This window comes from Anser cygnoides, chromosome 4 (genome assembly GCF_040182565.1).
Source record: "Anser cygnoides isolate HZ-2024a breed goose chromosome 4, Taihu_goose_T2T_genome, whole genome shotgun sequence".
Taxonomy (NCBI): Eukaryota; Metazoa; Chordata; class Aves; order Anseriformes; family Anatidae; genus Anser; species Anser cygnoides.
This window is the reverse complement of record NC_089876.1, coordinates 7,601,701-7,629,113: the sequence shown is the minus strand read 5'-3', so window position 1 is coordinate 7,629,113 and position 27,413 is coordinate 7,601,701. Positions and strand designations below refer to the sequence as shown.

Below are 27,413 nucleotides of genomic sequence, written 5' to 3'. Positions count from 1 at the left end.
GTCAGAAAATGTTGTACAAACTGGGAACAAGATCTTTAAAATTATTGATGTTCTTAAGGAGTCTGAATTGAGTTCCTGAAAAAAGTCAGGCTGTTTTGATGGTGCCCCTTCAGTGATGATGCTTAATTTTCACTGAAGCCAGCAGGACTCACTTGAAGAGAAGAAATAAAATAAAACCTATTCTCTTTCATTATCAGTGATTTTACTCCGGGATGTGTCTGAGGAGACTGCAGTTTGGTGATACCTGGGCTAATCTGCTGATTTACTAGCATCAAAAGAGGGAGTCTCATTAGTGCCCACTTTCACCAGCTGCAGATCCTACTCCAGCCCTCATGCATTCATTTGGCCATATGGTATGCAGTTATAATTTGCTAAGCCAGCAGAAAAAAGTGGTTTTTTGTTGTTTTATTGGTTTTCCTCTGGCCTAGCAAAGAAAACCATCTCAGAAGATGCTCACACAAATACCAAAAGGGGTAGGATCACCTGGAGTAGGAAGAAACAAGACAGAGATTGTCCTCTTTCAGCTGCAGCTAGACATTACATCATTCCAATTGTATTGTTGAAACAGCCCTCTTAGAAATCCCTTTTGGGGCAAAGTGCTGGCCACAAGAGACTTGGGGCTGCTAGCGGACACATAGCCTCTTGTCTGGTATCTCTGGGAAAGAGGTCTTCTGGGCTGGCTTTTTCTGTTACATGATTTCATCAAAGGCAGAGTTACCCCATCGGTGATGCAAGCCAAACAGCTGCAAAGCAGTTTCAAAACAGAAGTCACGGCTCGCTAATACAGCTACACAGCTTCCTTTTCAAAGGCAGATTGGCAAAAGACACAGGCAAAAATAAATTTGGACCTGTCTGCAAAATACAGTGTAGACATACCTAGAGAAACAGCTGACTCCATCACATTTTTTTCAATTCCTAGGGGGGCAACAACCAAAAATACTCCAAATTTTGGCTAGTAGCTTAAGTCAAAGGAATAAAAGACAAGACCATATGTGTTCAGTTAACATGGAACTGAGCAGCTTTATGAAATCCCTATCATGAGTCTTTGCTGCCCTCTGTACACGAAGGAGTTAGATGCTCTGGGCACATATATCAACAAGCACCTTCGTGCACCTTCAACAAGCACTCCTGGATCTCCAATCCTGCTACCAACCCCAGCTCTGCCAGCACTTACACACCCCCACAATAACCTTCAAAATCACCAAGACTGAAGGTGACTGAATCTACCAATTTACATGGTCTGCACAGTCTCTCATTCACACAAAGAGAACTGCACAGTTTTGAGAGATCCCAGAAAAAAGGGATATGCCACAAAGTAATGTGTAAATATCCAAAATTAATATTGGAAGGAGGGGGACACAGGAGATGAGGAGCAGGGCTGCTGTCCTCTGAAAATAAGTGTAGAACCTCATTATGTGAGCAGAAATAAGAAAAGGAACAAAGAGAGAAAAAAAAAAAAAAGAAAAAAAAGAGCAACACACAAACTATATATCATTTTAATTAAAATCTACTATCTGCTAAATATATGTACAGCTGTTGGATTTCCTGAGCCAACTGATTCAAATAGGTTTCATGAGGACTCACAGATAAGGAATTAAAAAAATAAAATCAAGAGTTTCTTGATAACTAACCTGAAACTGATCCCCTTTTGGGAAAGTCTTTATTTGATGTAAGTTAACATTGGGGGGGTGGGGGGTGTTGATCGCAGAAGACAAGCCTCTTAATTCCTTTTAAATAAAATGAGCAGGCATGACACGGTGCTATCACAGAAGAGAAAGAACTGCCTGTGTGTATTAAACGTTAGTGCTTTGCCTGCTTAATTATTGGTTAATCTAGCAATTTAGCATGCTTCATTTAATTCTAATTAGGAGAATTAATAGGCAGGGAATAAAGATTTAAATAGACTGGCACAAAACAAAACTGAGACTTAAATCGCTCTTGGAAAATGAAGCTTTTTTTTTTTTTTTTTAAATACAGTTCCTACAGCCTTACGTGTCTTTCCTCCACAGAGCTGCTGTCTTAAATGGGTAGGCCTGGGTCAAACGGGTGATTTTAAAATACCCTGGGCCCACTCCTCTCTTGGCATTGATGAGTGGAGCCGTGCGGATTTACACCAAAGCCCAGGATCAGGGTGTTTCTTTTTGTTCCTCTCTCTTCCTCTGTAACCAGACTTTGGGGTTTGGCTTTCTCCTCTGAAAAGGACATATGATATGGTAGGAGATTACTGTATTATTTTTATACATCTGTCTCACTTTCTGCTTTTTTTTTTTTTTTTTAAGAGCACTGGGGGGTAGGAGATAATTTAGTAGTGACACCATCCTCAGGAGTTACACACCATTCATGTTAAGTGATGCCTTAACTCGTGGAATTGTAAATTATTTTATTCTTTCCTCAGTCTGATGCCTTCTTTATTTTCTCCCTCCTGGCGAAGCTTTGGGGGATGAAGACACGCTCCTTTTCCACTTCACCAGCTGGCTGCCTTCCATTCCTGCCGCCCCCAAATGTTACAGCCTGATTTGCATGGTGTGTTTGTCTTTGCTAATCAAGCCGCGTACTCTGACAAGTCCTACGACATTGGACATGGCTGTTCTTCTAATTAAGGTGCTAATTGAATTAAATGGCTGCGGTAATGAGCAGATGAGCAGCATAAAAAGTAAAGAGTCAGATAGGCCAATTAACAAAAGAGCTGAGCATAATTATAACATTTAAAATACATGCAGCTCTGTACCAATATTGTTAATTGTTACAGGGGAATTTATGATAATTGGCTCAACAACAGGCATGCAGGCTTAACCTGGGATGAAGCCTGTAATTAAAAAAATGATATTCAACACAAAATAGAGAGCAGGGATAATTAACACTTGATTTACATAAAAGATGTTTGTAAAGTAAAGCGGAGTGCTGCACAAATGCTCCACCAAATACGAACTCTACTGCACCATGGCATTTAGCAGTATTATAAAGGCATGAAAGCACAGGCCAGCATTCAAGCTTGTTTCAGACCTAAGCATGGCTCAAGGCTGACTTTCAGACCAGGGCATCCCTTAACATGTTTTGCAACCAGAGTTTGAAGAAAATCATGGTCCCCACCCTGTTCCTATTTAACAGAGCTACATCTGTGAGCGCTGATGTACCTGCAAAAGAGCACTTGCAGCAGCTTGAGCTGGGCTGCCTGTGCTGATAGCAGAGCTGCCCTGCCAGGAAATCTCTCTCAGTTAACACAATCTTGAATCTCCACCAGGGGCTCTACCAGCACAACCAGAGCAGCCGAAGCCTGGCTGGGCCTTCACGCTACTTCCTACCCAGGGTGGCCGAGGCAAGGCCCTAGGAACCACATAGGCTTGGTGTGGAGACCAGGGCTTCATCTGTACCTCATGGATTATGACTTTTTTCCCCCGTGCTGCCTTCGGAGCTGTGTCCTCCCTCCCCCTCAGTTCTGCTCTTCCCAGTGAATTACCAGTTTCATGCACAGGCTTCTTCCTCACTCCTTTCTCAGCAAAGCCCAGAGAGGCAGACATTGGTCTGAATTCTTTCAGGCCAAGGAGGGGCCAGCACCTCAATCTCCCCCAGCCTCACGTGTATGAGGGCACATCATTCCTTCCTGCTGTACTTTCAAAGCATGGATGCAAGCATTCACCTTCAGCAAAAGGTTTAGGGGTTGGAGTTGTACGTACGTAAAGGCTTTGCTAGAATGAGGGACAGGATTTTGGATACACCAGTATGCTCAGCCACTCTTATGGGCTGCCTACTGAATTAATACAATTCCCTGCCTGTCCCCTTGGCTGTCTGGGACATGCCAAAAAAAAAAACAGGGCCCAAACACCCTAAACCCACCCAGGCAAACTTCTGAGAATGCTTACCTATTTCTTGTGGTTCCACAGATACTCAGCCTGCAGGTGGAGAACTGTTCATTATAGGATGTAGAAATGGCTCCAGATCAGCTGCAGCTGACATGAAAATGCAAAATACCATCACTAGTTTCCATCAGAACTGGAAATAGAGAGCCGACATTGACAATCTGGTGCTCCTCAGGCTTGTTGAAGAAAAACTACAAATGGTTTTGGTGCAAAATATCTTCTGACATATGTTCACTACCACCGTGAGAGGTCAGTATCTTCATCTCTGAAAGCAATCATTTTTTTTTTACAAGGCCTATGTACCAGTACAAAAATGTATTCTTATACTGTCTGAGAAAGAGAAAATCAGAAACTCCTCAGTTATACTAAGCGTATCTTGCAAACAGATATACAGAATCAGTGGGAGATATTTCAGAAAAGTACAGAATACAAACACAGACACATAGGTTTCTACAAAAGTCAAGGCTTGTGCTTCAGCTGCCATTTTTTTACCCGTCTACTCTCTGCCTGTAATTGTGTATAGCACTGCGACAATTAGTGGCTGGATGCTGTAATGCAAATAAACACATTACAGTGTTCATCAGAATCAAATTTTGTCTTAAGCTGTGATGATGCACAAGGGATGAAAAGAGCACAACAGCATTACAGCGATTTTTAGAAAGCCTGCAGTTCCCAGCTGTTACTACAGGAGTGTCAGAAGCACTCCAGGGGTCTGTCGTGAAATGGTGACAGCCAAACCAGCAGAGAAAGACAATTTCTAGAGGTGAGATCAGGAGCCACCAGTAGCCAGCAAGGGAGGCTGAGTCTAAAACATTATGAAGTGTAGATAGGAAAAGAAGCCAGGGCTTTATCAGCATATATTTGGTTTTCTTTCCTTACTCTCCAAGCCAAGAGTCACAAACCCATTTGTTTACCACTTCAACCCAGAATCTGACTCTCCACAGAGAAAATTAGGAATGAACACGGGTGCTATACCCAAAACAGTTTGTAGTCTGTTGTTTGCTATGCATCACAATACTGTTAAATGCCATAACAGGCTCATTTATCCCTAAAGTCTCTTTGTAGGCCTTTGGCAGAGAAAAAACAATGTGCTAAGCTAACTCTTGATATACACAGCACATTGTGAAACCTTGGACATGAATAAGGCAATAGAAAATTAAATTTCTAACCAGTCCAGAAAAAGAGATGTTGACAACTTGGAGAATTTATGTATATAGGTTAAAATCATCCTTTCTCCTTCTTCTTCTTCTTTTTTTTTTTATTTTTTTTTCCTTCTTAAAATGTGTTTAAACTGGAACAGAAACATACAAAACCATGACCTTTCCTCAAAAATCTTGATATTTTAGGTCCTGATCCTGCTAATACTTGGACACAAAGGTAAATAAAAAGAATAGAATAGAATAGAATAGAATAGAATAGAATAGAATAGAATAGAATAGAATAGAATAGAATAGAATAGAATAGAACAGAACAGAATAGAACAGAACAGATACAATACAATACAATGGGTCAGTTCAGTTGGAAGAGACCTTCAAAGATCATATCTAGTCCAACTGCCTGAGCACTTAGGCTTAACCAAAAGTCAAAGAATATTATTGAGGGCATTATCCAAATGCTTCTTGAACACTGACAGGCATGGGTGTAATTACTTCTCTTGAAATTAATGGGGCTAATCATATGGGCAAAGTTGGGTGTGGGCAGAAGTACTTGAGCAATCAAATCTAATTATGCATAACTTTTGCCACAAGATGTACCAACCAGTAAGGCAAATCATCTTTATACTGTTTTGGCTGCTGCATGCTCATGTATACTCTGAAACAGTGCATTTACACAGTTGTCATTACAATTGAACTTTAAAAATAGCTTTTTTACAAAACTTCTACACTAATCTAACTTCCTTTTATGCATGAAGTAGTATTTTCTAAATCGAGGTGAATCAAAATATATACAATGCTTACCCATACGGTACTGTGTATTTCACATGGATGGTCAAAAATTCACAACAAAACTCACTAAAATTATGGAACTCATGCCAGAATATCCAAAAGCAAAGCAGTAGTCAGTCAACTGTTTTTGTTGTTCAAAAATTTGTATAATTCCATAGTATATGCAAAATGCTAGGATACCTTTAATTTCTTTATTCATCAAACCTTTTTACTAAGTAGTGATGGACAGATGGTGTAAGCTACAAGTAGTTTTACTTTTTGCCATGTGGTGCTATATCTGTTTACTGACTTAATGAATGCACATTCCCAACATAACTGGTCAAACGTTCATACTTGAAAATCAATTTCAATCTATGTTCTTTCTTTTGCCAGAATTGCAGGCCTTATTATTTAGTCATCATGCAAAATTATTGCTAAAGATTTTGACCACTAAAACATTCATATCCACGTATGAGGGCTGTAAGCCTAATTGTAGATGTAGTGAATCTACAGGAAGTAACAAGGGGATGGGCAGTAAGTCACCAGAAGAGTTCTATGAATATCTGACATGTGTCTTTGGTCAACCACATTCTCCATCATATGCCATGGTCACAGGTCTATCCTGATGCATCACATAGGTTTAAAGGTGAAAAGACAATATGGTTTATCATAAGATATGTAGTAAAGCCAATAGTAGCACTGGAAACAAGAAAGACGTGAAATATAATCTCCATAGACCACTAGTACATCTTCTCTAAAGAGACATGCCCAAAGAAAATATTTCAGTTCAGATTAAAATCTAATGAATTATTCAAAATAAGCACTTTGATTTTATTTTTCAAAAATAAAAAGTATCTTAGTAAACTCAAAACTTTCCAATACCTACTTCAGTTTTTCAGAGACTTAATTTTCTGTTTAGCATATATAAAAAAAAAATAAAAATCCTGACTAGTCAGGCTTATAATGGTAAAGCCAGTCCTAAATATTTACTCGACTGTTTGCAGAAAACAAGCTAAAAATGAGTAAAAGATGATTAAAAACAGGAATAAATATTTACTGAAATGTTTTTCTAATTAATCCTACTCTTGCAACAACTTCAGTAACAGTAGCAGCTGCCAGTCCATGTACTTATCATGCAAGTAAGATCACTATAGGTTTCACCAAGACTTAAACATTTGTAGAATGGTGTCCAGCTGTACTTTCCTAGGATGAATGTACCCTGTTGGTTAATATTTTCAAATTTCCCAAAACATGTAACAGAACAGCAGGCAACATTGGAGAGTTGACGGCAATATCATTTGACTACCAGTGCCCTTTCAGATCTATAGGTACACCTTCATTGTACAAATGCATAATACAGGGAGCTGCATCACTGAACCTGATGACAAGTCTACGAAGGAAGCAATCACCATTTCTTTGGCTGTACCAGGAAAACAGGCATATGGGAGAGACTCATTACTGCTTTCACCAGCAGGGGTTCACTCAAGTATTGCCAGCCTTAAGAAATTCATTAACATATGAGTACAATCAAAATGATAACAAAATACAGTGCCTGGGTTGATAAAGTCATATGTCTCTGGGAGCAGATCCTTTAAGGGAAGTAGAAAACTTCTTAAGGTGAGATGTATCTTCATAGGCTGGAGTGCAGCTGGACAGACTTGAATCAGCAAAGATCAGAGAGAAGGCCCACACATTTTAAGAAGAACAGATTTTTACTGTGTGTTAGAAAGCATGTCAACAACCAGAGGGTGAATACAGGGTCTTTAATGAGACTGTTTCACTTGCAATTCAGATAGCGTATATTCTACTCCAGCCCAAACAGGCTTTAGGTTATGGTTTAGTCTGTGCAGATCAGCAGGGTTACACCCTTAATATCAGCTTCAAAGTGAGCTTAGTTTTTGTGCTTTACGTACATCAGTGGCCTGGTTAACTAGCTCCAAAAAATGTCATGAGCAAATGAAGAAAGTAAGAAAAGTCCATTATTGTATAGTCATGGCCCAGCCTACAAATAAATGGAGAAATCTCCCATAACAGGAATGTTTAAAAATAAAATCCTTATAACTGTAACCTGGCTGTGTAATTTATATGTATTGGGAATCTTTCAGCTGGCCAGAGATGCTATAATTATACTACAGGAATCTTGACTATGAATTTGGCATATCAGTTTTGAAAACATGCCCCAGGGTTTCCAAGCTGCCATAATTTTACTTGAGCAGTAATGGAATAAATGCAATCTAGATACACGTTGCTGTTCTTCAGCATAACTACTTCTTCAGGCAGATTTACCATAACGCACTCTGAACAGAAAAACTATGGCTCATTTACAAATGTAATTTCAATTGAGGATAGTTTTCCAATCTTCTTTCATTTGAGTCTCAATTGAACTTCTTCTCCTTTTTGATGGCATGATTAGACATTGTGAGAGCTGTTGCAGATTAGTCAAGCACAGAGAGAGTAAATTGGGAAGGATGTTTTATCAGTGCACGTCACAATATATGAAAGCAGATGTGTATGCTCTGAGCTGTTCCCTCAAATTACTGTTATGGAATAATTTAGCCCTTTTGATTCTCACAGATTACTGCTTCCACTGATCATGCTGTCAAAATCAAAGTGAGCACTTCATTCCGCTTTTATTCATGCCAGATCTATTTTGCTTTCATAATGAGCAGATATTACCACTGCACAAAGAGGATAAAGACATTCACAGTGATAGATAGGCGAGAGATTAAATGGGATCTTTATGACTTCTTCAGCCATCAGTTTTGACTGTGCGATAAGACGAGTCGAGTTGGGCACTGATTTGTTCTTTATTGGAGCCAATATTAGCATGAGCTTACCAGTGCACAGTCTGATAAAATCCATTTAAGGTGGAATCTGTATAACAATTCATGAGTTGCAAGAACTTCTGCTATAAAATGTGTCTTCAGCAACCTCTGCCAAGGAAAAATAAGCCAGTTCAGAATTATAACTCCATACTTTCTGGGACATTAATGAATTTATAATACTATGATTTAAGGGTCACATTGGGATTATGAACACTCCTGGAAACACATATTTAAACCTTTACTCTCAAATACCACTTTGTTGTTGTTCTGAGGGATGTTTGGGCAACCCCTTAAAAACCAAGACCCACCTGATCCAGCCAAGTTTTAGAAGTTGCATGGCACTGTTTCCCCACTTATCTTGGGTAAGGCTTTCCACCTGCCCCACAGTCCTCCAGTTCTTCAAGATGGCTTTGATTCCTGATGCTGTTCTCTGTTGTGATGTAATGCATCAGGATGTATCTTGACTTTAAAAGGCAAGCATCTATCCATTTATTCAAAGAATTGTTTGATCTTGTGTTGCCAACTATACGTCGTGCAGTCTTCACATGAATGTGCAGTAAGTAATAAAAGTATTGCCAACGTAAAACAATCTTAAGTAGGCAGGTACAGTAAGAGCAATGGAGTAGGATCATTCTGAATACACTGCCTTTAAAAATAAACAACTTCATAGCCACCTGCCAAAATTTCTTTTGTTTATTCAGCAATATTTTTCACTTTAAAAATTTAAATATGGAAAATTCTGAGTGGATTATCAGGGAACTTTAACATTCTAAGGAAATTATAGCATTTAGCAGGCTCTAATCCCAACCAGTAACTGGAATAATGTTTTTGTACCCTCCCAATGAATAAGACAAATCCTGAATTTCTGTAAAGAATATATTCAAATAAAGAATATTTTCAAATAAACACCTTAGGATAAAGCCATAAGTTTTATAGACAACTCAACAATATCAAGGCTGAAAAAAACATAATACAACCCAAACCTAGATAAATGAACTATCCAAAAGCAATGATTCACTTTACAGTATAAGTAATCTGTATTAGTAGACAAGCAAATGGAAAATTGACAATAGAAAAACACCCAGAGTTCACACTAAGCCTCAGAAGAATCGCTGAGCACTCTCATCACTAAATGAAGTCAAGGGAATCAACAGGTCCCTGTCATTAGCCATCCTGTATTTTCTCCTTATTTTAAGCTGTGTTACAGATTTGATATTTGGACCAAAGTTGCTAGCTATTTTTTTATAATTCACAGGTTTTCTGAGGAAAAAAGGCCTGATCTGTTGTTTAGTGTTAAGATAATAAGAAATCCACAGTTCTGAGAAAGCAATTGATGGTTTCAATTAAGTTAACATCATTCCTTTGGGCAGACAGTACAACCCCAAATATATAGGCAGTGCCCTCCACCACCTACTGCCCCAGATTAAGATTGACAAATGACAACCTTTTCTCATTCTGCCTTCTATTACCAATATCCTGTAGGTAACAGTCATAAACACTTTTCTTGTATTCATCCGTGAAAAGACAACTCCCCTGTGCTCTTAAATGACTGGGGATAGATGACCCTGTCTCCAACCCAGTCAACAGTGCTGACCAGAAGCAGGGCAACTGCAAGATACGTGTCTTCACATATTGTGGTAGGAGCTGCATTACAAGTATATGCCAGTGTAGAAGAACCTATCAAGAAAAAAACAACTATCAAATGGGTCACTGCACCTTGCTGTGCATATCTTAATGTTCCTTAGCACGTAAATCCATCTTGTCTTAGGTAATCAGGTAGTGAATTAAAAGAGCTCTTTAAAAGAATCCTGTAGTGGGAACATCTATGGGAATTAAATTTATACCAGTGAAAAACTTCTTGCTTAATTTGGCCTGACTTTTACTCATATGAAAGAATACAAATGGACCCAACATATGTGGTTTACCCATTTCTTTAAAAATCCACAGACGCCATAAATGCTTCAGATGCCAGTCCCTTTTAGCATGAAATTGAGGATTCCCCGCTGTGGTTATAGCAAGAGGCTGAAGAACACAGACAACGTTTTGGTTCTGTTGGGAAAGATACTTTGGTCTGCATCTCAGTGCCTTGAGTTTTATAATATATTCTTGCTTCTCTTTTTCTCTTTTACTTCCATTTTAAGTTTATCAGAGAGGCAACTCTCTTTAAGTACCTATAAAATCAGTACCACCTCTACACTCGTAGAATAGAATCATAGAATCATTTAGGTTGGAAAAAACCTCTAAGATCACCTAGTCCAACCTTTAACCTAGCACTGCCAAGTCCAGCATTAAACCATGTCACTAAGCTCTACATCTGCATGTTTTTTTTTTGAAGACCTCCAGGGATGGTGATTCAAGCACTTCTCTGGGCAGCCTGTTCTAATACTTCACAGCCCTTTCAGTGAAGAAATTTTTCCTAATACCCAACCTAAACCTCCCCTGGTACAGCTTAAGGCCATTTCCTCTTGTATTATCACTAGTGCTTGGGAGAAGGGACAGATCCCTACCTCGCTATTGCCTCACTATAGCCTGCTTTAAGGTAATTGTAGAGTGTGACAAGGTCTCCCCTGAGCCTCCTTTTCTCTAGGCTAAACAGCCTCAGCTCCCACAGCCACTCCTTATAAGACTTGTTCTCTAGACCCTACACCAGCTTTGATGCCCTGGCATGGGAGTCTGTGCTAACAGCCTTCCCAGGTTTACAACAGGCACAGCGGCACTGTGTATCTGGGCATGTTTCAGATGGAGGACAGCAGCCATGAGTGCATGCAGGTCATCCCTGGGAGCCTTCAGGCAGCTGGCCACAGCACTGGGAGAATCACCGCTAACAACAGGCTCCTGTCAAAGGCATTGCCATGACCACAGCTGAGAACATCTGGATTAACTAAAGCTTAATTGCAATGACATTAAGAAATGGTAATGATTCCTGACATTAATGAATTATGGGCTAGTGCCATTCTCAGAAGAACATCTTTTCTTTGCTAAAGTTACCTTAAAGAGCTAAGGAATCACATTAAGAGGGGATATGACCCATTATTCCAGCTAAAAATCAGGCTACTCAAAATAAAATATCACACTGAAGGATTAGTGGCCTTTACTGCAGGTAGGTATATGCCATATGCTGAATGTTATACCTAATCGATGCTGCTTTTTCTAAACTAGATCTTAAAAAGAGATATTTGTAAATAGAAACGTATCCAAAGACCAGGGAAACACAACTTTCATGGACAGGGTATTGTCAACAAACCTGAGAGTCTTATAGAAAAGGGATGGGATGAGTTATTTTTGTGCCATTTTACAATTCATAAGAGTTGAAAGCAGAGGAAAATGGGAAAATATGGCATTGTGTGTTAATACAAATATTTCTGAAGCTATAAGTGTAGCTTCTCATTCAAGTTTTAAAATAAAAGAACCATTAAAGCTATAAGGATATGGCAAGAACTGAACCACAACTGATCATGTCAACGAATATGCTTCCTTTGTAACAGAGGTAAGATGTCCAGGGCCTAAAGCATTGGAGAGAAAAATTGCTTTTGTGCTTGTGTACATGAAAGAAATAGCCAAAAGATCAGACTAGCAAATAGGAGAGCAAGAACACACACCAGCTTCATGAGTACGTAGCCCTCAAGAAAGAGAGTTTGTTGTTGCCCAGGTGTTACCCTAGAGAGGTTTGGAGTGATGAAAAGAAACATCAGCTCCTGTTGCCTGGCTCCTGCCCAATCCAGGGACACCAGACAGTGCAGCCTTTGTTTGTAGACTGGAGCAGAGATTCCCATAGCCCAGTCACTTCTTTATTATCTTTACAGGAGCCATCCACAGAGCCTTGGTGGAGTGCTGAGAACAAAAAGCCTCGATAGCAGATGCACAGTCAAGGTGGGTCCCTGCGTGGGACAGGCACAGGCAGTGACAGGGAGACACCGCCAGAATCACCAGATGGGGAAAGAGATGCCACTGCCTTCCCATTTCGTCTCCTCTTTGTAGCAAGTGTGTTACCAGTGACACCTCCATCGCACTCCGGGGAGCCCATACCCCCATAGCATCAGGGGCTGGGGGCTGTGCCATAGGGCAGGTACAGTCACAGTGCCTTTGGGCAGCAAGACAACCTAAAAGGAGAACAATAGATTAAATTTGTGATGAAGACTCTCATGAAATTGTGTGAACAGTCTGTTTTGGGTTGAATTTGCTTCCATTTTGTATCTGGCAAAGATGGCACTCATAATTGCCACGTTGTTGTGCCTCTCACAAAAGGCAGGGGTGATGGACAGCACAAAACCACTGTGCCTTTCACTCCAAAGATGCCTCCCCATCCTTAGCTGCGGAGCATGGGCAAACTGCTGTGAACAGCATTGTTTAGCTGGTATTTGAATGACTCTTTGGCCATTTAATAACCTCTCCTGCTCCCCGATTTAAGATACTGTCACAGTTTTAAGTTTTAACAGGGGAGGAGCAAAGCCACTGTAAAAGTAAAAATCAAAATGCTTCAGAGGACTAGAAGATGAAAGGAAGAAAATCAACTGTTCCTGGTGTTAACTTCAGTGGCAGTAAATCCCCTTCTTTTTTCCAGTATTTTTTTCCAGAAATAATTTACAGTCCAAAACGTATCTCATGGCATACAAATCAATCTGTATTGAGCCTGCCTGCCATTAGAGAAGGTCCATGGGGGAAAAAAAGAAAAAGGGTCTGTAAATAGACAGTTGCACTGTGACACATTTTCCCCTTTGAAGATGTCTGCTATTTACGCCATTCACAAAGTTTAAATAAAAGCCTAGCTTGTCCTTCTGACGATGGGCCCCATTTTGCAATAGGGCCAATGGGCTACCAGAGCAGAAGATCTGGCTCTGGAGTTGTGTGAATGTGTTCAGCTTGGTCCTGAACTTGCAGCAAGCCAATTAACAGCATGCCAATTAACACCAGGAAATGGCCCCCAAAACAAGGCCATGCCGTTTCACCCCAGATTCCAGACCAAAAGAAGCTCCCTTTGGTCCGACTAGTGCATTTTACATACTTTGATGAAGTTTCCACCTTAAGGATTGTGGGGAGGAAAAAATAGAAAAGCAAATTGCAGAATGTAGACTGAAGTACTTGCGATCCTTGTGACAAATACTAATGTATAAATCAGCAGCCCAATCCAGGCCCGGGCCGCTGATCATGTTCTTTGCTGAAATGTCACCTGTTCCTATCTAACGATTTGCATAATGCAAAGCTTCTCACTCGTAAAATACAGATTAAGAGGGGAAGCAAAGAGTCATTCTCGAACCATGGAGCCATTTCAAAACGATGAAAAAAAAAAAAAAAACCAGTCTTTACTATTAACCCTGTCATAGCCAGATACTTTTTCCCCCCTTTTTTTTTGCAATGGAAATGATAGCTCCATTTTGAAAGAAAAATAATCAGTTAAATTCAGCCTTGGCCTTTTTATTTGTTTGCCTCAATTCCATTAGACTCTGAAATTCAATGTGAACAGAAATAAAATAATTAAACCACATAACACTGAAACTTCAGTGAAAGTAGCTGTCTACTGACAGATTCCCATTAACTTCAATGGAGGAGGCTCTAGTAGCCATTTTGGGGAAGTTCCTTTATATATTTACCCAGACTTTTAAATTTACCATAAGGCTTTTGTCTCACTGGCAAACTTCTTTCTGCATACCGTTGTGACAAGCAAGATGGGAGCACATGCTGATGCCACCATGTCCTGCATTTGGTCACCTGCAGAGCAGCAGTGAGGGATTTTCGGAGGAATGGGTTTTATTTCGGCATTCCTCCAACCAGGCTGCCAGCACCCAAGCCCATTAACCTCCAGTGAATGGTTCAGAACTTATCTATTTTCCTGTGGTCCCAACCAGCACGTTGCTGAAGTCTCCTTGCTTTCTCTGGCAAGAGAGGGGATTTAATATATCATGCCAAGCTTTCTGCACCCTGCTGAACTGTTTCCTCTGGAAGGCTGCATTTACTCACCACTGGTTAAGCAGTTTCCTGTTTTCTTTCTCAAGTTTGCTCATTCCAGGGGAAAATAAATAAATAAGCAAGCCTGTCCACACTAAAATGCAATCATAATCGATAAACCGCAAAAATTTCTCATTATCACACCTATGGGCAGGAGGAGCAACCATGCTACTTGCTTGACTAAGAACTGGGCCAATTACTTTAGGGTAAGGCAGAAAGCTTTGAACTGTTAGATTTTTTCTGCTTACTCAGAGATACTTTTCTGATGATATAAATCAGAACAGGAATATGAGTTTAGAAGTAACCTGAAGTTGTAAGCGATGTTAGCAAAGGAAGTGTGATAAAACTTGTAACATTTAAGGTCACCTAGAAACAAAAGCTCTTATGTGCTGCTGGAAGATGAGTTTAGGCATAAAATTCAACACTGATTTCTGCACGTTGTGGGAATCATGAAATGTGCTTTCCAGAAAATCTCCTGAGTCCATCTCCTCCTTATGTATAGGAGGAGCCATCCCACAGAAGGTTACTCACTTCCTTGCTACTTGTTTTCATAAAACTTGTCAGAAATTTCTGTGACCGTATCAAATTAGTCAGTGTTGTCCAAAAATTGTGACAAAAAATCTGCTGAACATAAGCACATGAAGAAACACTGCATACAGAACAGGATTTTACAGAAACAAGGTTAAATATGGGAAATAAGGAGATGCAGCTAATGAGAAGTAAACAGAAAGAGGACATGATAGGCAAATGAGAGAATTTCACACAAACTTAATTATAGATCAAGTCAAAGGACGGGAAGCATATCGTTGTTTTTTCCCTCCTTTGTCTTCTCATCTCATAGTTGATCTTCTTTCAACATCTAGTCTAAAAAAAAGATGCTTTCTGAAGTCAAGAGCAAGAATATAGGGCTCAGAGGAAAGTAACTTGAAAGACAATCTAAGTTTGAAGCACTGATAGCCGTGAAGGGTGGCAAAGGCATGTTGCTTTGTAGTGTTTTAAATATTACAGGTACAACACTTGTACAAACATTGACAAAAATTACTGGGAACATTTTTCTTATCATCTCCTCTTCCAGATACTTTTATTGTACTGATGTGGCAGAGGGAGGCAGAGAAAGGTGAGAACAATGCCAAGAAGGGACAGCCTCCCATTACACCTGCACTTCTCCATCCTTCATCATCACTTTTTAATCTGTTAGCAATTCTTTTCCTGTTCTCATCTTCACTATTGAAAATCTTGTCGCTGTTCACCCCATTGTGCATCCTCTTCCCAGAATCTATATCCTGACCAGTAGGAGAACAGACTAGATGGTCTAATGGGTCTTTTCCATCTCACAATCTGTGATTTTTGTCTTTATACAGTACTTCATTCCCTGTTTCCCCTTCCATCTCCTTCTGCAAATTGAGACTGGCTGAGGGGAGGTTTAAAAGAGAATGAACTGTCACTTAAACTCTCTGTATCACTCAGTCATTCTTATAAACAGGGATCTCATATGGGTTCAGCTCTGTCACAAAAGCTAAGTCTCTAAAAATTTCTTGATATTCAAGATGTGCAGAGTAAATTACAAAGAGCAGGTTTGTCCATGAATATTTGTCTTTCAAAACTAGTATTGTTGCTCAAAATGCTTGCAGCATGCATATGAACACACATGTACACACACACACAGCCTTCAGAAGCTTCAACAGTTCCGAAAAAAGCAGCAGCACTGTCCAGCATCTTTCTGTAAAAACAAAACAAACCAAACAAAAAAATGTGTATTTTTTTATGTAAGGGTTTGTATTTCATAAAGAAAACTATTGGGTTCTGTAGCCTGACCTGCAGGTCACATAAGGAATTACATGCCAATGACTTCTCTGGAGACGGGCTAAATTTTCAAATCTGAGTTCTGTTCAAGACTTTCTTAATTTCTGCTTCATTTTTAGGATAATGGACTACCTTGCTACAATGGAAGAATTCATTCCCAAGACCCATACTGATGCACTTTTTAATAGGGTCTGCTATGCTAATTCTGTTCATCCCACATCTGAAATTGAGCACACCATAGCCACACTTAATTTGCACAGGCCTCTTTAATTGACACCCCTTAACTTCACATAGAGGCTACCTCTCATTTATGTCCGACATGGGCAAAGCACAGCAAGGTCCACAATACACCTGGGCAGGAATTGTGTCATTAGCTGTGTTGCTGACTCACTGGTGCAATTCCACTCTTGGATAATCAATGGCAAAGCATCAGTAAGTATCTACTTCTGTTGAGTATTACAAAGCTCCAAAGCAGTAAAGTACTGAAATACAGGTTTAAGTCACAAAGTTAATTGCTGAATTGGGAGCAGAACAGGGCAATGCTATCCTACATCTCTATGGCATTATTTTCCCAAAACAAGAAGTAGACTTTTACATTTTCTGCAGCATTACATAATATATTCCTTCCTGCTTCTATTCTACTGATATTTCTAAACCCTAAATAATAACCCTAAATGATACTCTAAATGGTATACTGACATTTCTAAGCCCTAATGCTAAAAATATCATTGCCATTGCTCAGACCATTTTCATCTTATTTTATAGTGATATCTAGGATTATCATTCTTTCTCCACTTACATCTATCCAAGTTAAGCATTCTTTTGCACAAGCTGTCTAAACAAAATAATGGTAATAAAATTATTACTGATTGCTGTGCTTGAGCTCAAGCAAAAGGTGAGCTGCTTTCCTACTCTATGGAGAATTCTATTAATCTTCAGAAAAAAAAAAAAAGATGGAGAAACAGACATTGGAAGAGAATAAAATGGGTTTTAGGTTCAATGGGCATTATCTGAAATACTTAATAACTCCAGTATCACAACTCTTTGGTTATAATTCTGTCCAAAAGAATATATGTGATATGATCATTCTTTCTCTCTTTTTTGACAACAATTGATCAAGAAAAGTGAGTGATTTTCCCCTCCAGTTCTGTCCCTCTGCTTCTGTCTCATGAGAACATTTCCTTTGCTCATTCTCACAGCTGAGATTATGGTCCTGTTTCTAATCAGTTACAGGATGCATTTGTCTGTCTTGAAGTGGACTTATGTGCAAGATAAATAATAACACTATTTATTTTCTGTGCTCTGCTACAATAAAGAAATCAAGTTTACAGAAACATCATGTAATGATCAGTTTCTTTCTTATAAACATCTAAAAGGTAAGCTTATTATTATTTTATTGAAACCATAAAAGGAGTTTTCCTACAGGCACTTCTTACATTTTCTAGGATATGAAAATCTGCATTAGACAACTTCCTGAGGTACAAAACTGCATGGACCTGAAGGGTAGAAAATATTAGACAGAGTGCCGTGCCCTAGATGAGTTTTAAAACATCTGATATTAAAAGCAGCACATATCATGCTCTTTCATATAGCAAAACTTAAAATATATCAGAGGTAAAAAAGATTCTGAGGTCAATTCCATTGTGTTTTCACTAAACACCTCTAAGGAAAAAAAAAAAAAAAACACAATAAGAAGCAGGAAAAAGCAAGCAAACAAACAAAAAACAGTTTTTGCCCTTGATCTTCCCTTCAGTGTAGGCAATCTGCTAGAATTTGCATTTTACACTTGGGGCCCACTTCCCTTCCTCCTGCCTGAACCACTCACCCCCGCTGCAGAAGTCAATGGGCATTCGGTGTTCCTTGCTGAGCCAAAATTGATTTGTGTGTGTTTCAGAGGCTTATAACTCAGCTCTTCACCGTGTAAATAAATTGACAACTTTTCCAAACTATGAACAGCCAGCTTTCTTCCTATCACCTTAGATAATGTATATATGTGATATATGCTTATCATCAGTGACTTACCTGTTAAAAACAAAAGCATGAAAAAAGTCAAAATTCAAGATTTTATGTCTGTATAGATAATACTGAGGGAAGTAAATCCATGATACTCTGATCCCTGGCACTCCTTTCTCACTAGCCCAGTAGTCATCCTGCCTCTGTTTTGGTGTGGTTTCCTGGAGCTCAAGTTGTTGCAAGATCTGTTTTCAAGCAACAGTACTCTTAAAGGAGTATGGTGTAGTTATATTACATTATATTGCGGTGCAGTTTATATATATAAACCATAGCAGTTACTTTTTCATTTTAGATGCTTGTTTAAGATATCTGAAAGGAGGGAAGGAAGAATTTCCTCTTTAATATATTCAGAGCCACTCTGTGGTGTCTCTTTGGATATCTCCTTCCCCCTCTCCTGGGAGCCAACAGAGGCTTGATGTCTCAATGGCATCCATGTGTTTAGAGCTGCTCTCATCATACCAGGCACTACCATCCCATGTCCCCCCCATAAAGCAACACAGAGACCTCTGCAGACTTTCCTTTGGCTTTAATTATAAGCTTTTTTCAGACTGAGGCAATCTAGTTATTCTTTGTTTAGGCTCCTGGTTCATAACACGGTCTCCTGGATGACATCTGAAAAAAAATAATAATAGAAGTTAAATAAAATAAAAAGAATAATTAGAGAGAGTGAAGACAGACTGCTTTTTCAGTCCAGTTCCACAAAGTCAGAACCTAGTGACGTTTTTAGCATTCTTCCAAACCAAATGAGACACTTATCCACCTGTAACACAGTCAACAAGGGTAAAAATTTCCTACAGCATATCTGAAATACAGGTTCACAATGCAGAAGGTAATGAGTGGATTTCCAACTTGCATAATAGTTCTAGGTAAATAAATAAATAAATATCATAATGCTATAACCTTGTTATAAATGTCCTTTTTTATGAATATTCCATGCAACATATTCTGGCACTGCCTTGGCTCAATAAAACCTCCATATGGGATAAGTTTAACATATAACATCAGAAGATTATTACTATGTTTCAAGCTAAACAAGTGTTTTATTTAATCAAGGTCCAAGATTTTTTCTGGGTTTTTATTTCTGTTGATGCAGGAGAGGCACAGTGGGAGTCAGGCAAGGCAAGATGCTTCTGAGTGAATGGAGCTGCCCACACCATTTCAGTCAATAACCGAGTCATTCATTTGCTCTTGTTATGGCCTAAGGAGGGCAATGGGCACATCTGTGGCACAATTCATAAGTGCCTGCAACAGGTTTGATAATCCATGCCCTGGAAGTGCCTCTCCAACAATTCTGCAGGTGGGCCATCTCCAGTGCAGGTATCTAGATGGCAAATTCCAACACAAGGTGAAATTACTGGCACCCGTGGTCACTGAAGATGTTATCTCATCTGTAATGAGCATCAATAATTTAGGTTGGCTTGTGCATAAATTTGATCTAATATGTCTGTGTTTAAAGCCAATTTAATCAAAGGGTGGAAAATATGGGTTTTCTTAAATCAGTCTAAAATGTCTCACATTTTCTTACCTGTTTCAGGTGCAGGCGTCTGTGCCAGCACGATTTTTAGCTCTGTGCAAGATTAAATTTGTCCCTCAATTAACACCTCTGCCAAATCCTCTTGAAGTCAATGAGAGCTTTTTCACTGACTTCATTAGATTTTGGACCCACTCAAATCCTTCTTCAGTTCATGACCTGTAATGATTCCAGTAGGCTCCAGTGGAGCAGTACGTTGAGTACCATCACCCATACACAAACACACATGTTCAACCCTCAGTGCATTCTCTGAGCTACTATTTGTTGTTTTCCTAAAACATGGTAAAAGTGCCCCTCCAGACACAGTGAAAAAGGTGAAGAGGCTGGAAATAAGTTGGCACTTATTCTTAATTGCTTTGATTTTCCTCCCATTCAGAGGGAGATCCCACTGGCAGCTTAAGAAGTAAGACATTTGCATTTGTCCCCCAATTGGATTTTGTTCACAATTGGGGAAAAAAAAAAAAAAAAAAGTTTTCCCTGAGAATAAAATTGCACATTGGATGTACCTTGAGGAGTTGTTGAATAGTTGTTGAATACACTCTCTTCTTTCCTTGGATGTGTCTCTGTCCAGGCAGCACTGCACACACTTGTGTGTTCAGGCAGCCCCAAGACTGGCTCAACTCCAGATCTCCCATCCTGGGGGCTGCTCGCTCCATCACTCAGGACCTGCCACAGGCACATGCCGAACTCATCTCTGCTCAATATGCTCTGTCAGGGGGACAACACAGCATGAGATATTTTTTTTGCCCTGATCCCCCACAACTATAGGGAAAAGAACACAGGGGTTAGTTATAACAGAGGAAAGGAATGACTAAATATGCCTTAAGAAGGCATGGTGGGACCATCCATCCCACAGGGTGGACAGAACAAGATACAGAGAGAAAAATCTCACCCTGAGCTCAGTCACAGCCAAGTCAGCATCAGAAAAGTCACAGCACGTTAGAGCAGGTTTGGAGACACTCCTTCAAAACACAAACTTTGCTGCTGACCTACAGGAATGGGATGACACATCCAAGCAGTCGGCACTGTAGGTGGAAGGGGAATGAGCAAATAAGGGCTTTGTCCACTATGGAAAGCAAATGGTGAAGAAAGAGCTAGAAAGAGAAGAACATCTCGGTTTGTGCAAGAAGACTGTACAAGCCCCAGTGGGCAGAGCTAGCACAGAGGTGTGGAAGACAAGGAGGGAGGAGAAGAGAAGGACTGATCCTGGCAAGGAGTGGAGACCGTGCTCAGCTTATTTATTCCCCAAGCTGCTGGGGAGGGAAAGGGAAAGCAAAGAGAAGGGAAGATGCTTTGCCCTGGGTCTGGGGGAGCAGGAAGGCGCAGGAGGGAGGTGGTTAACAGACCGCACTCACCAGGAATGGCAGTGACACCTGACTGGGAACTTGGGGAAAGAGTTGGCGGCTTATTAAAGCAGCCGGACCCTGGCTGAACCCCACGACTACACGCTAGGATTGCTGTGTGCCCCTTGATAACTCACAGCTGCTGATAAAGTCCACTGGTAATGGCTTTTTGCTAATGAGAAAAGTGCCGCTGATTATGACAAATAGCCTTGGACCAACAGGCTAAGCTGCTACATAGGCTCCCAATTGTCAGTCTGGGTGATTTTTGCATTTCATTATTTCTTTCCTGACGTCCTGGCTCCTTCTATCCTTAACATACTCCCAGAGCCGTGTGTCACAATTTTAATAACACTTCTTTATCTCAATTTTTCCCCCCTCTCTCCATGGGAGCTGGAAACAAAAGGCTGTTACAGAAATAATGTTTAACCCTGCTGGTGTGCTGCAGGAAAAGAAACCCCCACAGCTATTGTTCAAGAATTAAAAAGGCGTAAATATGGCACACAGAATCCACTCAGGCCTTAAAGACAGACTTTTAAAATACCTATTATTACTGTTATTTAGAGGCCTTTCATGTCTAGTTTCGAGGCCTGCCATGTTCCCTTTCCCTCCTCCTGTGACAAAGGTATAGCACATATCTAAGCACACGGGGTGAAACCTTGGGGGACAGTGGCACCATCTTGCTATTTTGGATGCCTTTTAATAGCAGCAGTATTATTTTATAAGGAAGAATTAAAAAAAACAAACAACCAAGGATTCAGAATAAACCTGTTATCTTGTTTGCAATTGTTTCCAAATGATCCTCTGTCCTTAAAAAAATGAGGAATGAAATCTGTTGTGTGAGTGAGCAGAACCAAGGCCATGCATGTCCTAAGGCTAGGTGTAAAACTGATTCTTTTTCTGCCTTTAAGCTCACAAATTAGCAGCAAATAACTGAAATTCACTGAGTTCTCTCCAGCCTGCATGTCACTAGGATTCATCAAAGATCCCTGCTTTTTTGAGGATACATGCCAGCCTAGGGCCCCATAGCTTGCAGATGGGTCTGATCCCACTGAAGGTTCCTTGTGTACCAGTTCGTGCTGCCTGCTGCAATGCTCATGTCCTGCTAGGGGCAAAAGGGTCAAACCACTGCCAAAGAAGCATCTTGCAGAGATAGCGGAGAAAGCAGGGGCAAGTGAGTTGTGCTGGAGCTCTTAAACTATTGTGTTTTCAGACCCTATTAGCCTACTTGTAAATGCAATACCCAGGATATGCAAAAGTGTTTCTGGGAGCAGAATTAAAGAGACAGACAAAGACGGTAACATAGGCGCTGTCCCCATCACCATTTCCTAGTCAGGCATCAGGAGATTTTAAAAGACAGAATGACCAGGAGAGACTGAAAAGAACGAGGAGCTAGATCCCAGTTTAGATTTTGGGATTTAATTGTACGACTGTTCATGTCTATCACTTACATTTCTCTTTGTCTGCAAGTGCAGACACTGGAATATCATTTGCTTTACAAGTGGTATAGCTACATTACATCAACACCATTAAAATCATTCAAATTGGAAAGGAAAATTGAGCTTAAGCCCTTCTTAGTTCCTCTATGATATATAACCTGTAACTACAGGATTCCTGTTTTGTTCTTTTAAGCACCTTGAGGAGTATCACGCTTTCTAAGCTTTGTCATCCTCAGCTGCAGTTGAGGAGAGATGAATCTTTAGTTATGTTTCCCCTTCTGTATTCTCTCCTCAAGCTTGTCTTAGAGAACTTACAAATATTGAAAAAAAATATTAAAAGGAAACAAGAAAATTACAGGATCTGTTTTGAGTTTGTTTGCTTGAAATCTCCTGTACCGACATCCTGAATTTTTAGTTGCATGTAAGATTCACCTTGAAAAAAAAAGCATACAAAACAGATAAAATTATCCTACCAAATCCACAAAATATATGTATAAAAAAATATCTTATTTACTAGAAAAATAAAATTATTTTTAACTTTATAACAGTACTCATTCTCTCATGTTCTTCAGTTTCGGTTTTGAACTTGATCATTATAAAGACGTTTGCAAGCTAGTTTTATTTGCTGTACAATTTCTGTGACTCTGCAGCAACACTCCATGGTCTTCATTTGATTCTTGAAAGGAAAGTTTGCTGGATAAAAACACCACACTCAGCTCACACAAGTAGCGTCAGCTGTGAGCACTGGTGCAAGATCAGAGCCAGAAAATTAATGCACAATCAATTCCAAAATCACTCGCAGAGCAGCAACCAGATAATAATCGCTCCTTTGAGAAGGAAACCTTCACAAGCTCCCACTATTTGTTCAAGACTATTTTGTTTTTTTCAAGACAACAACCTGCTGGAAGTCATCTTTCATCTTGGCTTCTCTATTTGCATGAGAAGCTATAGCTGTCACAATGAAACTCTCATGCACTTCTTCAGTTTTGAGTTTTACTGGATAATATTCCACCAACGCTGAATGTATATGTTTGTTTGATTGCTTTTTTTATACAAACAAACAAACAAAAAGTACCAGCCAGGCTCTGACTCCTAATGACAGTCTTTTCCCTTGTTTATGCCATTGGTTTCAAGTCACTTACTTGAGGAGTGGTCCCATTACATTGAATCTACAGGGCCTGTATATTAAAAAAAAATAAATCCCTCCTGTTCCCCTTCAGCTAACCTCCAGCCTGCTTTTCTTCCTCCAAAACATCGTCTTTCTTCATCCCTTACAAATGTCTGGAAAATGCCTAGAACAGCATGGTTGCCACTGTCAGTAACGTGAATATGACCACAATAGAGGTCATGCTTAAAAAGTCTCTGCCAGCTGAAGAGATTTTAACATTTCAGTCAGCATCTATATCGTGAGCCAGATTTTGCTGCTGTTAACCTGGCAAGTTACAATTATGTCTAAGTAAATCCTTAGCAGCATCTAGAAATTTTATAGTGTATGAACCAGAAGACATCTAACCTTAACAGCAATAACAGAGAAATGTTACTATTGTTCATTAATTAAAAAGGAATTAAAAATTGTGATTTTTCAGGTTGTTCTGCTTTTTAACAGTATTTGCAACATTTTTTTTTATACTCAGTTTATTCATGGAGCTTTTTGTGACTTGACAGATTTTTGTGTCTGGCAAGGTATTTAATCTCTCCTGCACAGTGAAAGCACTTCCCAAATTTCAGGTTTGGCTGCTGGAAATGTGAGGGCATTGTTTCTAAAGAAATATTTATATGTTTAGGTCTATTGACCATTTATACCATTATTTAAAGGGGTCACAGAAGAGGGCAGTGGTTATTAAAACAGAGAGGGTGAGCGAAAGCAGAAGAGAGGCAGAGGGAGCAAGAGGTAAGAAACTCATAATGGGATTTTTCATGTGGAACGATCATTTTATCTAATACGTCTGAAAATGTAATCCATTACTACTAATTACCATGCTGGCACTGAAATACGGGATCACACTTCCTCCAGATCCAGATAGGGGCCCAAATCTCCGCGCTCATTGTTCTTCCCATCCCACCTCGCCTCCCTCCCCTTCTGTTTCTCCAAGAAGAAATTCAGGCCCTCGGACATTAGTGAGGAAGGGCCCGAGGTCTCCCTATCGTCCTAAAGCAGAAGCTAAACAATATTAGCCAATCATTTTTGATAGATGAAGCATGGAAATTAGTTCCAGAGTTTAACTGATAACTGAAACCACACAGTTACATTCCATTATGGCAGCCTTAATTGATGAGCTCATTAAGCCCATTATTAGAGAAATTGATTTCAAATAGGCACTTAAAACTGGCTGGCAAAAGAAAAAGGTGAAGAGATACCGTACAATGTGAAGAAAGTAACTAAAATACATAATGAAGCAAGTAATTTTATAGGTTTGTTTAATGAAAGCCTCAAGAGCATATTAGTTGCTGTGTGGATTTTAAACACTCATTTTATGTACTAATAAAGCTCGCGTCCATTATGGGAGTTCTGAATGCTTCCAATCTTTAATGCAGCTCTGCTACTAATTAATTAATTAACCCCAGCTGAAGCAATCAATTAGTCATGCAGAATCGACACTTTAAAGGTCTATCAGGTAGCACTGGGTAGCAGCACAGAACAGTGAAAGCAAAGTTTCTTTTTTAATTATTATTATTTTGCTTTTGGCATCACAGAAAAAAAAAGAAAGACAGGACTAAAATTTAAAAGCTATCTTAGCAGCATAGTAAAGAAGGTGATTAACACTTTGACCTTAGATTATTTCAGAGGATAAAACAGTGGAACAGCACAGGGAATTTTAGAGATGATTTGGGGTTGGAGATGCACAACATGGCCAGTTAATTTTGGATATGTTTGTCTCGAGCAGATGCTGCTGCTCAGAGTAAATGCATACTGCTGCAGGTTTCTGGGCAGCTGCATGGAAGCCCATTTTTACACCTTGAGGCTGAGAAAGTAAGCGAATGCAGCAAATATAGTAATAATAAACCTCCTGAGAGCAAATCTTCAATTTATAGTGCTTATTTGGGAAAACAAAAGCAAAAAAAAAACAAACCACAGTCCCTGTGGTATTAACCCCTTTTGTGCCTTTCAATACCCTCCTTCTACCTTCTCTTGAATGTTAAAATGTAGAGCCTATGTTCAAAAGGCACTGTATAAATGGTCCTTCATTAAACAAAGCTCATCATCCATGACCGATTAACCCCAGTTGTAAAGTGAGATTGCTGTCTACCCAAGCTTACGTGTGGATGAGCTGCTTCGCTGGGAGACTGAACTGAGGGGCTTTTCTCTGGGGTATTTTTGGAGGAGCAGCACAGAAGATTTCAATGAGGAAAAGGTTATAAAGAAAAGGAGTGAGCGAGACTATATTTCTTCTTTAAAGGATGCATGATTGTTATTATTATGGTTGTTATTAGTAGTACTTTTTATTAGTAGTAGTTCTTAAACTGTTGAGCTTGGCCAGCTTGCTGGTATGGTCCTGAGGACTCTTGGCAGGATGTCTCTTCTTGGTGGTATTGGAGTCAGCAGAACAAACTGATCAAAATTCACTCCTGATAAATGCAGGAACATAGGATTTTGATTTCAACCTTGAAATAAATAACATTTATTTGTTATTTTCAAGGGAGCTCGAAAGTATGCTTAGCCCCTCTTGGCTTATTCTTGGCAGTTCTCGTTCAGCATGGGTCCTTCTGAGGCTGCATTTTAAGGTGCCCATGCTCTCCCTGTGACCTGTTCAATGAATTTAAAGTCCCTGTCCAAGAGTGGGATCCATGCACCAAGGGCTGGGCACCTAAACTGCTAGGCACTGCAACGTCTAAGCATAGGTACTCAAGTCCTTTATTGGCTCTTGGATTTCATTCACAGAATTGGCAGATATGGTCAAAATTTGCTGGTGACAAAAAGCTGGGAAAACTATTCATATGAAGAATGCCTGGAGCATCATAGAGACCTGCCTGAAACAGTGCAAAATACAATGTTGTGGTCAAGGGATTAATAACAAGAGTTTCTTCTAAAAGAGGAAGATAGTCTGACAGAATCTTTCCTTGGATGGAAAGACCTGGATGAAAATTAGTCCCAGCATGATTGATGGGGCGAGTGCCCATCTCTAACAATTTGCTGGCCAAAGAAAATGTGATTCTAGACTGCATCAGACAAGACATTTTTTAAGCAAAACTAACAAAGTATTGGGTACACAGACTTAGCACCATACTTTAAGTTAAAAAAGGAATATAATTCGTAACACCACATTCAGAAAATATAAATTCAAAGTGAACCGAGACACTGAAAAGCTATGAAGATATCTTGAGAAATGGAGGCCTTTCTTTTTAAAAGAGCTTTGCTTGCTTAGCCCGGTAAAATAAAGGTTGGTATGTAATATAGATCTATCTATAAATATATCAACGGAGCATCCTCTCCAGCATGCAGAAAAGCTATATAAGCTAAAAGGTAAAGCTGGCACAACAGCAAATGCATATGAATAAATAATATCCAAATAATAAAATTCAAATTGGCCATAAATAAATTTAGACTGAGAATTAGAAGAAATCTACCATCAGAGGTGTGAGATTTCAGAATAGCCCTCAAGTAGGGAAAGACAGAAAAGGGAATCTAAAAGATTTCAGGAGGAACATTAAATTATGATGATTTATGATAAAGTAAATACTACCTGGTTGTCTCTTATATGTCTCCAACAGGATTCCCTTTCATTTCCTTTGAGGGCT

At 39.6% G+C, this 27,413-nt stretch overlaps 1 long non-coding RNA gene across 1 annotated transcript; it reads right to left on the bottom strand.

Annotated features, from left to right (window-relative positions):
- Nucleotides 1-18,620: 18,620 nt before the first annotated feature.
- Nucleotides 18,621-21,035, bottom strand: LOC106034284 (uncharacterized). Its single transcript, XR_001205907.3, has 3 exons — nt 20,790-21,035; nt 20,404-20,605; nt 18,621-18,978 (listed from the first exon to the last, which is right to left on the bottom strand). It is a non-coding gene; the product is annotated as an uncharacterized lncRNA (long non-coding RNA).
- Nucleotides 21,036-27,413: the final 6,378 nt, after the last annotated feature.